This window comes from Bombina bombina, chromosome 4, assembly GCF_027579735.1.
Source record: "Bombina bombina isolate aBomBom1 chromosome 4, aBomBom1.pri, whole genome shotgun sequence".
Taxonomy (NCBI): domain Eukaryota; kingdom Metazoa; phylum Chordata; class Amphibia; order Anura; family Bombinatoridae; genus Bombina; species Bombina bombina.
This window is the reverse complement of record NC_069502.1, coordinates 603835769-603851060: the sequence shown is the minus strand read 5'-3', so window position 1 is coordinate 603851060 and position 15292 is coordinate 603835769.

Here is a 15292-nt window from a genome sequence, read left to right as displayed (position 1 = left end):
CTTAACCCCGACAAGACTAAACACAATATACCAAGACTCTTCTCGACAATGTTGGAGGGGGTGTGGTGAACAAGGCAGCCTGATACACATCTGGTGGGATTGTTCCCGAATAAAAAACTTTTGGAAAGAGGTAGAATCTAAATTACAGAAGGTAGCGGGAGTGACATTCCAACTTAACCCCAGAATAGCATTATTAAACGATAACACAAATATTAAGTGTAAGTTGAGATCCCTCTTAATACAAATAGGGCTAAACGGGGCACGATCAGTGATCGCTAGAGCATGGAAGACCCCAACAGCCCCGACAATAGAGGCTTGGATAGCACGAACAACAGAGCTTATTAGCTTAGAGGAATATGGTTTCCTAAAACGAAACAAAATGCCATTCTTCCTGGATGCCAGATTTCTCTGGGAAGAGATCTACAATACACCATGAGGTAGAATGTCAAAATGAGGATTCTAGAGCTATACCTAAATACAAAGGGAAAAATTTGGCTGGGAGATTGACACGGAGGCCGGGGAGGACCTGAGGAGGCCTGCTGAGGAGGGAGTCGACCAAAATACGTGAGACCATATAGAAAAGTTTTTGCATAAAGTAGTTTGATTTGGATAATTGAACGATAATAGCTCTAAGTGAAACGAGAAACCTATAGAGCACTGAAATAAGTTAGTAGTTTATTTGTTTTAATTGTTGTATCTTTGAGCAGTATGTATAAGCAAGGACTTGAGAATGTACCATGATTGTTGAAATTATATTTTTATTCTTCTTGTTCTTGTGTAAAATGGAAAAATAAAATAAATATATAAAAAAAATAAAAAAAAATGTAACCCCTAATCTGCCGACCGTACACCGCCGCAACCTACATTATCCCTTTGTACCCCTAATCTGCTGCCCCTAACATCGCCAACACCTATATTATATTTATTACCCCCTAATCTGCCCCCCCAATGTCGCCGCTACCTACCTACACTTATTAACCCTTAATCTGCCGACCGGACCTCGCCGCCACTATAATAAATGTATTAACCCCTAAACCGCCTCACTCCCGCCTCAAAAACCCTATAATAAATAGTATTAACCCCTAATCTGCCCTCCCTAACATCGCCGACACCTAACTTCAAGTATTAACCGGACCTCACCGCAACTATAATAAATGTATTAACCCCTAAAGCTAAGTCTAACCCTAACAGCTCTTTTGCCGGAACAACCAATAGAATGCGAGCTCAATCTGATTGGCTGATTGGATCAGCCAATCCGATTGAACTTGAATCTGATTGGCTGATTCAATCAGATTCAATTTCGGAGCCTCTTCTGGACCTCTTGTTGCCGGATAGGATGAAGACTTCGGAGCCTCTTCTGGACGGATCGGTGATACCCGGCGTGGTGAAGATAAGGTAGGGAGATCTTCAGGGGCTTAGTGTTAGGTTTTTTAAGGGGGGTTTGGGTTAGATTAGGGGTATGTTAATGGTGGGTTGTAATGTTGGGGGGGTATTGTATGTTTTTTTACAGGCAAAAGAGCTGAATTCTTTGGGGCATGCCCCGCAAAAGGCCCTTTTAAGGGCTGGTAAGGTAAAAGAGCTGTAAACTTTTTATTTTAGATTAGGGTAGGGCATTTTTTTATAGGGGGGCTTTGTTATTTTTTAGGTGGCTTAGAGTAGGTGTAATTAGTTTAAAATTCTTGTAATCTTTTTTTATTTTTTGTAATTTAGTGTTTGTTTTTTTTGTAATTTAGTGTTTGTTTGTTTTTTGTAATTTCGTTTAGTTGATTTAATTGTAGATAATTGTCGGTAATTGTAGGTAGTTTATTTTATTAATTTATTGATAGTGTAGTGTTAGGCTTAATTGTAACTTAGGTTAGGATTTATTTTACAGGTAATTTTGTAATTATTTCAACTAGGTAGCTATTAAATAGTTATTAACTATTTAATAGCTATTGTACCTAGTTAAAATAAATACAAAGATGCCTGTAAAATAAATATAAATCCTAAAATAGCTACAATGTAATTATTATTTATATTGTAGCTATATTAGGGTTTATTTTACAGGTAAGTATTTAGCTTTAAATAGGAATAATTTATTTAATAAGATTTATTTTATTTCGTTAGATTTAAATTATATTTCATTTAGGGGGGTGTTAGGGTTAGACTTAGCTTTAGGGGTTAATACATTTATTATAGTAGCGGTGAGGTCCGGTCGGCAGATTAGGGGTTAATACTTGAAGTTAGGTGTCGGCCATGTTAGGGAGGGCAGATTAGGGGTTAATACTATTTATTATAGGGTTTTTGAGGCGGGAGTGAGGCGGTTTAGGGGTTAATACATTTATTATAGTGGCGGCGAGGTCCGGTCGGCAGATTAGGGGTTAATAAGTGTAGGTAGGTAGCGGCGACGTTGGGGGGGGCAGATTAGGGGTTAATAAATATAATATAGGTGTTGGCGATGTTAGGGGCAGTAGATTAGGGGTACATACGGATAATGTAGGTTGCGGCGGTGTCCGGAGCGGCAGATTAGGGGTTAAAAGTGTAATGCAGGGGTCAGCGATAGCGGGGGCGGCAGATTAGAGGTTAATAAGTGTAAGATTAGGGGTGTTTAGACTCGGGGTTCATGTTAGGGTGTTAGGTGCAGTCTTAGGAAGTGTTTCCCCATAGGAAACAATGGGGCTGCGTTAGGAGCTGAACGCTGCTTTTTTGCAGGTGTTAGATTTTTTTTCAGCTCAAACTGCCACATTGTTTCCTATGGGGGAATCGTGCACGAGCATGTTTTTGAAGCTGGCCGCGTCCGTAAGCAACGCTGGTATTGAGAGTTGAAGTGGCGGTAAATGATGCTCTATGCTCCCTTTTTGGAGCCGAACGCAGCCCTTCAGAGAACTCTCAATACCAGCGTTATTTAAAAGGTGCGGGGGGGAAAAAAACCACGCGTAGCTAACGCACACCTTTTAACGCAAAACTCTAAATCTAGGTGTATATTACCAAAAATAAAAACACTAAGCTTACAAAAAATAATAAACAATATAATCAAAAATAAAAACAATTACACCTAATCTAATAGCCCTATAAAAATAAAAAGCACCCCCAAAATAAAAACACCCCTAGCCTACAATAAACTACCAATAGCCCTTAAAAGGGCCTTTTGTAGGGCATTGCCCTAAGTTAAACAGCTCTTTTACCTGTAAAAAAATACAGTCCTCCCAACAGTAAAACCCACCACCACCCAACCAACCCCCCAAAATAAAAAAATCTAACTCTAAAAAAAACTAAGATACCCATTGCCCCATAAAGGGGCATTCAGCTCTTTTTCACTGCCCTTTAAAGGGCATTCAGCTCTTTTACAAAAGCCTAAAGCCCTAATCTAAAAAAAAACACCCAAAAAAATGTTTTAAAACAACTAACACTAACTCCAGAATATCTACTCACGGTTCCTGAAGTCCAGACATCCATTGTCATTCAGGCGGCAAGAAGTCTTCATCCAGGCAGAGACACATTCATCCATCTCGGGGACGTCTTTTATCTTCATTCCGGTGGCGCGGAGCGGAGCTATCCTGGAAGTGGATCCCATCCTGCGCTGAGCGTCCTCTTCATTCGGTCACCGCCGTACACTGAAGTTGAATGCAAGGTAGCCGTTTCAAAATGGCGTACCTTGCATTCCTATTGGCTGATTTGATTCTTCAAATTCAAATCAGTCAATAGGATGAGAGCTTCTGAAATCCTATTGGCTGTTCAAAACAGCCAATAGGATGAAAGCTACTCGAATCCCATTGGCTGATTTGAACAGACAATAGGATTTCAGTAGCTCTCATGGAGAGTGAAATAACGCAACTTTTTTGGCGTCAGTTTCGCACCCTGTTTAACGCAAAACTCGTAATCTAGGTGTATGTGAACAAATAGCCCAACAGCCCTACATGCCTTTAAAGAGCAAAGCATGACACAGAGAAATCATCCTCGTGCGTACCTGATATTCCCAGCACAACTGTATTAGCGCATAACTGCAACAGCTGAAAAACATTTAATTTAGATAACAGTGGGTGTATTACATTGCTCTTTCTTGCCTTTTTCCTTCTAATTTCTTTGTGATAAAAAAGCAATAGTTTACGTAAGATGTAATATTTACTTTATGAACTATTGAGTGGTGATTCCCAGAAATACACTTAACTGACTTAATTGAAACTATTTATCCCAACCACAAAATGTGCTGATGTTTTTGCATCAGACAATTGCATATAAATAAGTTTTTTTTTTTTTTTTTTTAACTAGAGATGTTGTACATAAAAATCTAAAAAAAAGGCTATTAACAACAAATGAACACTTTCTCTTGCAAGCAACAGTTTGGCAGGAGCAAGCAGAAAGCCCCGAGCATACAAGAAACATTTACTATCTAAATCTTACTTTATTCTAGTAAATAACCTAAGTGAGCTAGCGAGCTATGTAAATAGTTTGCATATAGAGTTAGGTTCCACCTATAATATGGATGTTTGGTATAATATATTTAAACAGCTAAATCTTCTATTCCAAGAAATATATTGAGCAAAATGTTTAAACTTTTAACTAAATAGTATCTAACTCCAGAAAGAATTCAAAAAATGTACTCACCGTCTAATGGTTTATGCTGGAGAGGCTGTGGAGAAAGAGGAAACCTTGAAAATATCTAATGGTCTTGCACACTTGATGATAGAGATGTGCATTTGTTTTTTGTTTTTTAACAAAATGAATATCCAAACAAATGCACCAAAGAAAATTGAAGAAAAGGAAAAACTATGGATGTAAATATTTAGTATTCATTTGTTTCCTTAAAAAAAAAAGAAGGGGTTAATACTTACCTTAATACGCTCTGGAGAGCACGCTAACCCGATCCGCGTTAACAGGAGGCTTTGCGCACTCCGCTCCCAGGACCTGCACTAAAGTTAGTACTGGTCCTGGGAACTGAGAGTGTTAAGCCTGCTGTTATTGTGATCGGGGCTCTGGCAAGAAGAGGATCTGGTTAGCGCACACTCCAGAGCGTATTTAGGTAAGTATTCTAGCTACGTGCAAACTTTTCAACGAAAATGCATGTAAATATTTAACTAAAAATCAGTATTCGTTTAGTCTTAAACAAAACAAATAGCAAATAATGCAGCTAACAAATATTCAGAAAAATAAATATCCCCGAATATTTGGTACGAAAGCTGCACAAGTCTTCTTGTTAACGACTTTTGGTCTAAAATGTATTGTGCTATTGATAATTGTACAGATAGTTAAGAAGTAAACATTATTTTTGTCTGCAATCTTGAATTATCCTTGTAAGACATTGGATAGACTTATTTCTCATTTGTTACAAATATGTTTAACACCTTCAGTACCAGGAATTTCAGAGAAAGTACTACAGAATTTGTAGCATTTTTGCTATCACTCCATTTAAACAGAAATGGAACTTTGTTTTTTGTTTTTTTAATGTACCTATCAAAACTATATATTTTTTTTAAGTAGAAAACCCAAGATATTTATCTAGGCCCATTTTAGTATATTTCATGCCACCATTTCGCCGCCAGATGCGATCATATAAAAAAATAGTTAAAATCGCTTTTTCCACAAACTTTGATTTTCTCACTTAAATCGTTTATATACCGCTTGCCCAGTTATATACACAAATTGTTGTAAAAGCTTCTCCGGGGTTGCCTTTGTTCAGAAATAGCAGACATGCATGGCTTTGTCATTGCTTTTTGGTAATTAGATGGCTGTTAATTGCAGCTGCGGACCACATTTCTGAAATTTATGGCATTGAAGGGGTAAATTAGTTGGCTTGTAAGGGTAATGGTATTTTAATGTAAATATTACCCTCCCACCTGACACTTCCCCCTTCCCTGATCCCTCCCAAACAGCTCTCTCCTCCCCACCCACACTCCTTACCACCATCTTAGATACTGGCAGACAGTCTGAGTGCTCTTTTAATTATTTTTTTCTGCAGTGTAGGGATCCCTCCTCAACCATCCCACTTCCCTTAAGCCTCACAAGCAACTCTCTAACCCCAGTAGTTGCAGCCATCTTAAGTACTGGCAGCTGTTTTCCAGTATCCTGTTTAGAGTATTTTTCTTTAAATTTATTTACTAATATTTGTTTCTGTAGCATAGTGGCCTCCTTTCCCCCTCCCTGCAATCATTTTGTAGGATGCCAATCTGATTTCACATTTTCTATAGTGTAGTACCTAATACCTCCCTCTGCCTACCAAATGTTGTTTCTGTAGCATTGTGGGCCGTCCCTCCATCCCCCTCCCCCTGTGCTAGTGAGATCCCACTTTCACTGTTACTGTTTTGCACACAGTAACCATGAGATCGCTGTGAATAGCTATCACAGCAATCACATGATCGCTCTGGGCCCTCACTGACCCCGGACACACTGCCTCAGTTGCAAGGCTAGTCCCAAGGGTGCAGGCGGTGCAGGAATGTGGGGATCCCCTTGTAAGGAGGCTAAATAGGAGGTACGTACCATTACATCGCTAGGGTCCTTAAGAACCTCTTTTTTGTGACATAATGGTACGTCCGTTTAGTCAAAGGGGTTAAAAGTGCTAAAAAATTTATTTTAAAACAGCGGAAAAAACCTTTACCTCCAGAATTCAATCTATGGGTATTAAAGTTGAAGAAAACCTCTTAAAGGGACAGTCTACTCCAGAATTTTGTATTGTTTAAAAAATAGATAATCACTTTATGACCAATTCCCCAGTTTTTCATAACCAACATGGTTATATTAATATACTTTTTACCATTGTAATCACCTTGTATCTAAGACTGCCCCCTTATTTCAGTTATTTTGATAGACTTGCAGTTTAGCCAATCAGTGCTGACTCATAAATAACTCCACCGGAGTGAGCATAATGCTATCTATATCTCACACATGAACTAGCGCTGTCTAGCTGTAAAAAAATTAAAAAGATAAGAGGAGGCTTTCAAAAAGGCTTAGAAATTAGCATATGAGCTTACCTAGGTTTATCGTTTAACAAAGAATACCAAGAGCACAAAGCAAATTTGATGAAAAAAGTAAATTAGAAAGTTGTTTAAAATTGAATGCCCTATCTGAATCATGAAAGTTTTATTTTGACTAGACTGTACCTTTAAATGAAGAATATCAGTTTATCAGAAATGCAGGGAATTCATTTTTCAAAACCTTAATATTAAAGGGACAGTCTAGTCCAAAAAAAACTTTCTTGATTCAGATAGGGCATGTAATTTTAAACAATTTTCCAATTTACTTTTATCACCAATTTTTCTTTGTTCTCTTGGTATTCTTAGTTGAAAGCTTAACCTAGGAGGTTCATATGCTAATTTCTTAGACCTTGAAGGCGGCCTCTTAAGAATGCATTTTAACAGGTTTTTCACCACTAGAGGGTGTTAGTTCATGTTTTTCATATAGATAACACTGTGCTTGTGCACGTGAAGTTACCTGGGAGCCATCACTGATTGGCTAAACTGCAAGTCTGTCAAAAGAACTGAAATAAAGGGGCAGTCTGCAAGATAATCACAGAGGTAAAAAATATATAAATATAACTGTGTTGGTTATGCAAAACTAGGGAATGGGTAAACAAGGGATTATCTATCTTTTAAAACAATAACAATTCTGATGTAGACTGTCCCTTTAATTAACCTCGCCAGATCAAATGTAGTTTTTCTCATGACCCTCGCAGGGGTTGCCCTGGTGGAATGATCATAAAAAAGGGCAGTCCCTGCGAGTGGCGAGATGGCTCCTATTGAAAGTAATGGAGCTTGATGGATAGGGACATTTAGCTCCATAGGGCATAGTTAGCAGTGAACACTTTCAAAATTAAATCTAGCAGCCAATATGAATCACATTGAGTTGCTTACGGCGTACAGCATCTTACATTCGCCTATATTTTCATACACGTGTTTTTCTATTAAGGTTATAAGAATTTTGAGTGTTTTGTGAAAAGCTCACCACCTTTTAGTTGGCGAGAAAAAACTGTGAAATCTGTAGTGTGAAAATCTTTACAAAATTACGCTGTGAATAGAGAGACAAATTTATATACGCCCCTGGAACGGCCATGTTCATCCCATCTTACAACAAAACTATTACGCTTTGCATTTAGTATTCATAAGTAGGAATTTCTGTGTTTTTTTGCGCATCCAGTGCACTAAAATTGCAATCTACACTGTGCATATTTAATAAGATTTATTCCTATTTGATTTACATACAAATTTTATGTTTTTGATAAAATACGATTTTTCTTGAAGAATTTTGTTACGATTTTTGATGCACCTAAACAATACAATTTTTCCTGCTTATTTTTTTTTTTTTAATGGTTAAATTATTTGTTTTGTATGATGTTTAAAATGCAAGTTTTATTGTGCACTTGTCATACGAAAATACAGTATACGCCCCTTAGTGAGACACCCTGTTTTCTGGGTAAAAAAGTGGCTTTAGATCATTCCACCAGGGAATCAGAAGGACCAGCAAGCATTCTTTAATAATCTCGCCAGCCCAGAGAGGTTTAGATCATCAGGCCCTGCTAACACAACTCTCTTATTTTATACACTGAACACACTTAGTTAAAATGAAAAAAACTCACTCAAGGAGATGGAATCACTATCACTGTTGACAGATCATAAATTAACACACATATCGAGCAGATAAATTAATAAACAATTAAGAATAAAAATTCTAAAGAACACATAAAACCACAGTGCCCTAATGCAAAAAAAGATATGAAAAAGATAGGACAACCCAATTGTATCCAATGCCTTATTGAGAAGTTTAATAAAACTTAAAATATATATTGTCAGTTCTTCATCCTTTTCTCTGTCTTGTGATATGACTCAGAAGCTGTTGGTTTAAATATGTGTTATAGCTACAGTGTTACCTTAATCCACAGGAGGGCAGGATCTGCATGGGTCCCTTGTTTGGGTGTAGGCAACACTATTCAACCATTTCTGATTGAGGCTGTGGAAGTGCTGTGCAAATGTGGTACAAATATTTGCCGCCTAGTGGTACTGTAATAGTACTGTTCTTCTTACTGAGTGACGGCTCCTACACAAGGCTAAGCTGCAGTGTGCGCCCCCATGTCACCTGTAACGCAACTTAGCACAGCCTCCGCCGTGGTCAGAAGAGAGGAGGAACTGGAAACAGAAATAACCACCAGTCAGACTAAGGGCTTTATATTCAAAACCTCTCCGCTCAGGTCACAGGTGAGATAATCTAAGACATCTCATTAGTATGGGGAGGTCCCTAAACAAATGTTAAAAACACACATTTTAATTTGAAAGATATTTATCTCACCATGTAAGTTTTTTAATGTGAAGCAGAGATGCCTACATTACAATATTGAGTATTAAAAAAAAAACCCAAACTTTTTGCATGATTTCTCTCCATGCCGACAAGCTTTTGAATATCAGGCCCCTTAGTCAGAAAGAAGCAGTGGAGAGTAGGTAAGTGAGAGTTAAGTAGTGGTGATACTTGCCTCTACTTCTTGCCTCTACTTCAGCATTGTCCTTGCTCTTTGCATTATCCTGTGGATACAAGCTCCTTTGCAAAGATATCTGTACATTCCCAAAACAGCCACAGCCAAAAAGCTGACATTGTGCATGTGCTACATACTATACATGTCTATAGTTATTTCTCTCTTGCATCTGTGTGTCTTTGTGTGGCAGTGTATTGTGTCTGTGTGTGTCTTAGTGTCTTTGTGTGTGAAAATGTGTTGTGTATGTGTGTGGGTATGTGTGTGTAAGTGTCTTTGTGTGTGATTGTATGTGTTTCTATGTGTTCGTCAATGTCTATGTGTGAAAGTTGTGTCTCTGTATGTGAGAGAGAAGGTGTGTGAGAGTGTGTGTTAGTGTGTAAGAGAGTGTGAGTGTATTTGTGTGTGTGTATGACTGAGTGTCCTTGTGTGTGTGTGAGAGAGAGTTAGTGTGTGTAAGATAGAGAGTGTGAATATGTGCAAGTTTGTGTTTATGTGCTACTAGGCGATAAGTCTGCCCATAGGGCAGTTTATGTTTAAAAAACTACAAACCCCAAAGCTAATATTACAAAAAAATAAAAAAAAAATGTAAAATTACAGAAAAAAATAAACAAAGCTATCCAAAATAAAAAAATTAAACCTAAACTAATACCCCTATAAAAATAAAAAATCCCCCCAAAATAAAAACTCCCCCTAATCTATCAATAAACTACCAATAGCCCTTTAAAGGGCCTTTTGTAGGGCATTGCCCTAAAGAAATCAGCTCTTTTACATGTAACAATTACAAGTACACCCTAACAGTAAAACCCCCCACCCAACCAACCCCCCTAAAATAAAAACAACTAAGTCTAAAAAAAACTAAGCTACTCATTGGCCCTAAAGGGGCATTTGTATGGGCATTGACCTTAAAAGGGCATTCAGCTCTTTTACTGACCTTAAAAGCTTATAAACGGAGGTCATTCAACTTGAGGTACCTTGCATTCCTATTGGCTGAAATTTTGAAAACAGCCAATAGGATTAGAGCTACTGAAATCCTATTGGCTGTTCAAATCAGTCAATAAGAGTTCAGTAGCTCTCATTCTATTGGCTGGTTTCAAAATTTCAGCCAATAGGATTGCAAGGTACCCCAATAAATATGGGGTACCTTGCATTTAATCTTCAGTGTGCGGCGGATGATCGCATGAAGAGGAGCCTCCACGCTGCTTTGGACCGCCACCACTGAAGACCGCCGCTGAGGACCACCGCTGAGAACCGCCACTGAGGACCGCCGCTGAGGATCCGTGCATCGGGGAAGCCAGCTCCGCACCTCCTCTCCGCACTGCCTTGGCTCCAGATGAAGATAGAAGATGATGGAGCCGTCTGGAAGAAGACCTCCGCCAGACTTCAGGAACAGTGAGTAACTATTTGGGGCTTAGGTTTAGGCTTTTTTATTTTAACTTTTAGGGTAGTTTTTTTTTAGATTAGGGTTTTTTTGGGCTAGAAAAAGAGCTGAATGCCCTTTTAAGGGCAATGCCCATACAAATGCCCATACAAATTTTGTTTATTTTTTTCTGTAATTTTAGACTTTTTTATTTTTTGTAATTTTAGATAAATTTTTGGTAATTTAATGTTAGTTTTTTTTTTTTTATTAATGTTAGGATTTTTTATATTAATTGTAACTTAGTTTATGTAATTGGGGTTAATTTAGGGGGTATTAGATTAGTAATTAAATTAGTTATTTGAATTTTGGTGGGTTAGCGGTTTAGGAGTTAATAGGTTAATTAGGTTTATTGCAATGTGTAGGTTTGGCGGTTTAGGGGTTAATAGGTCAATTAGGTTTATTGCGATGTGGGGGGTTAGCAGTTTAGGGATTAATATTTTAATTATGTTATTTGCGTTGTTTAATTTGCGGACCTTTTGTAGGGCATTGCCCTAAAGAAATCAGCTCTTTTACAGTAAAAACCCCAACCCAACCAAACCCCCTAAAATAAAAAAACTAACGGCTAGATTTAGAGTTTTGTCGGTAACGACCCGCATAGCTAACGCTGCTTTTTTTCCCAACGCACCCTTAAGACAACGCTGGTATTTAGAGTTGTCTGAGGGGCTGCGTTAGGCTCAAAAAAGGGTGCGTTGAGCCTAACTTAGCTCCACTTCAACCCTCAATACCAGCGTTGCTTACGGTAGTGGTAAGCAGCTAAAACGTGCTCGTGCACGATATCCCCATAGGAAACAATGGGGGCAGTTTGGGCTGAAAAAAAACCTAACACCTACAAAAAAGCAGCGTTCAGCTCCTAACGCAGCCCCATTGTTTCCTATGGGGAAACACTCTCTAAGTCTACACCTAACACTCTAACATGAACCCTGAGTCTAAACACCCCTAACCTTACACTTATTAACCCCTAATCTGCCGACCCCGCTATCGCTAACACCTGCATTATACCATTAACCCCTAATCTGCCGCTCCGGACACCGCCGACCCCTATATTAAAATTATTAACCCCTAATCTGCCGAATGGACATCGCCGTCACTATAATAAATGTATTAACCCCTAAACTGCCGCACTCCTGCCTCGCAAACACTATAATAAATTTGATTAACCCCTAATCTGCCCTCCCTAACATCGCCGCCACCTACCTACAATTATTAACCCCTAATCTCCATCCGGTAGAAGTGTTCATCCAGGCGGCGTCCTCAATCTTCATCCATCCGGAGCCGAAGCGGAGCCATCTTCTTCAACCGACGGTCTAACGACGAATGAAGGTTCCTTTAAGGGACGTCATCCAAGATGGCGTCCCTTCAATTCCTATTGGCTGATAGAATTCTATCAGTCAATTGGAACAGCCAATAGAATGTGAGTTCAATACGATTGGCTGATTGGATCAGCCAATCGGATTGAACTTCAATCTGATTGGCTGATTGCATCAGCCAATCAGATTTTTTTCTACCTTAATTCCGATTGGCTGATAGAATTCCCTTAAAGGAACCTTCATTCGTCATTAGTCCGTCGGTTGAAGAGGATGGCTCTGCATTGGCTCCGTTGAAGATGGTTCTGCTCCACTCCGGATGGATGAAGATTGAAGACGCCGCCTGGATGAACACTTCTACCGGATGGAGGACCTCTTCTTTGCCGCTTGGATGAAGACTTCTACCGGATCAAGAACCTCCTCTGCGCACCTTGGATGAAGAATTCGGCTCAGCTGGGTGAACGACTCAAGGTAGGATGATCTTCAGGGGGTTAGCGATAGGTTTATTTAAGGGGGGTTTGGGTGGGTTATAGTAGGGATGTGTGGGTGGTGGGTTGTAATGTTGGGGGGGTATTGTATTTTTCTTTTCAGGTAAAAGAACTGATTACTTTGGGGCAATGCCCCGCAAAAAAAGCCCTTTTAAGGGCTGGTAAAAGAGCTGATTACTTTTAGAATAGGGTAGGGAATTTTTTATTTTGCGGGGCTTTTGATTTTATTAGGGGGCTTAGATTAGGTGTAATTAGTTTAAACTGCTTGTAATTCTTTTTTATTTTTTTGTAATTTAGTGTTTGTTTTTTTGTATTATAGTATAGTTTATTTTATTGTATTTTATTTTAGCTAATTGTATGTAATGTATTTAATTAATTTAATGATAGTGTAGTGTTAGGTGTATTTGTAACTTAGGTTAGGATTTATTTTACAGGTAATTTTGTATTTATTTTAACTATGTAGCTATTAAATAGGTATTAACTATTTAATAGCTATTGTATCTAGTTAAAATAAATACAAAGTCGCCTGTAAAATAAATATAAATCCTACAATGTAATTATTATTTATATTGTAGCTATATTAGGGTTTATTTTATAGGTAAGTATTTAGTTTTAAATAGGATTAATTTAGTTAATTTTAGGAATATTATTTCATTTAATTTAAATTATATTTATGTTAGGGGGTGTTAGGGTTAGGGTTAGAGTTAGGTTTAGGGGTTAATAACTTTATTATAGTAGTGGCGACGTTGCGGGCGGGAGATTAGGGGTTAATAATTGTAGGTAGGTGGCGGCGATGTTAGGGAGGGCAGCTTAGGGGTTAATCAAATTTATTATAGTGTTTGCGAGGCGGGAGTGCGGCGGTTTAGGGGTTAATACATTTATTATAGTGGCAGCGAGGTCCGGTCGGCAGATTAGGGGTTAATAAGTGTAGTTATTTTGTGGCGACATTGGGGGGGCAGATTAGGGGTTAATAAATATAATATAGGGGTCAGCAATGTTAGGGGCAGCAGATTAGGGATTTATAGGTATAATGTAGGTGGCGGCGGTGTCCGGTCGGCAGATTAGGGGTTAAAAAATGTTATTAAAGTGGCGGCGATGTGGGGGAGCCTCGGTTTAGGGGTACATAGGTAGTTTATGGGTGTTAGTGTACTTTAGAGCATAGTAGTTAAGAGCTTTATATTCCGGCGTTAGCCCATAAATCTCTTAACTACTGACTTTTTTTGGCGGTAGGAGTCTTGTCGGTAGAGGGTCTACCGCTCACTTCTCCCAAGACTCCAAATACCAGCATTAGGCAGATCCCATTGAAAAGATAGGATACGCAATTGGCATAAGGGGATCTGCGGTAGCCTGGAGTCGCGGTGAGGAAGTGAGCGTTAGACCATTTCCTGCCTGACTCTAAATACCAGCGGGTGGCCAAAAGCAGCGTTAGGACCCCTTAACGCTGCTTTTGATGGCTAACGCCAAACTCTAAATCTAGCCGTATGTCTAAAAAAACCTAAGCTACCCATTGCCCTTAAAGGGGCATTTGTATGGGCATTGCCCTTAAAAGGTCATTCAGCTCTTTTACTGCCCTTAAAAGCTCAATCAGCTATTTTACAGCCCAAGAAATCCTAATCTAAAAAAAAAAGCCACCCCAAAAAATAAAAAAAAGCCTAAGACTAAGCCCCAAATGGGTACTCCCATTCCTGAAGTCCGGCGGTGAAGGTCTTCTTCCAGGAGGTTCCATCATCTTCTATCTTGATCCAGAGCAAAGGCGGCACGAAGCGGAGGTCATTCAACTTGAGGTACCTTGCATTCCTATTGGCTAAATTTTGAAATTTTGAAAACTGCCAATAGGATAAGAGCTACTGAAATCCTAGTGGCTGTTCAAATCAGCCAATAAGAGTTCAGTAGCTCTCATTCTATTGGCTGATTTAAAAATTTCAGCCAATAGGATTGCAAGGTACCCCAATAAATATGGGGTACCTTGCATTTAATCTTCAGTGTGCGGCGGTTGATCGCATGAAGAGGAGCCTCCACGCCGCTTAAGACCGCTGCTGAGGACCACCGCTAAGAACTGCCGCTGAGGACCGCCGCTGAGGATCTGTGCATCGGGGAAGCCAGCTCTGCACCCCCTTGCTCCAGATGAAGATAGAAGATGATGGAGCCGCCTGGAAGAAGACCTTCTCCGCCGGACTTCAGGAACAGTGAGTACCTATTTGGGGGTTAGACTTAGGCTTTTTTTTATTTTTTGAGGGTTTTTTATTTTTAAGATTAGGGATTTAATGGGCTTGTAAAAGAGCTGAATGCAATTTAAGGGCAGTAAAAGAGCTTAATACCCTTTTAAGGGCAATGCCCATACAAATGCCCATACAAATTTTGTTTATTTCTTTTCTGTAATTTTAGACTTTTTTATTTTTTATAATTTTAGATACATTTTTTGTAATTTAATGTTAGGTTTTATTTTTCAAATTAAAGTTAGGATTTTTTATTTTAATTGTAACAGTTTATATAATTGGGGTTAATTTAGGGGGTGTTAGGTTAGTAATTAAATTACAGCTAGATTACGCGTTGTGCGTTATGAGTGAAAAAGCTTCATAACGCTGCCTTTTCACTACCGCTGCTATTACGAGCCTTGTAGGTACAGCTGTAGCGCACACTTTTTTGGCTG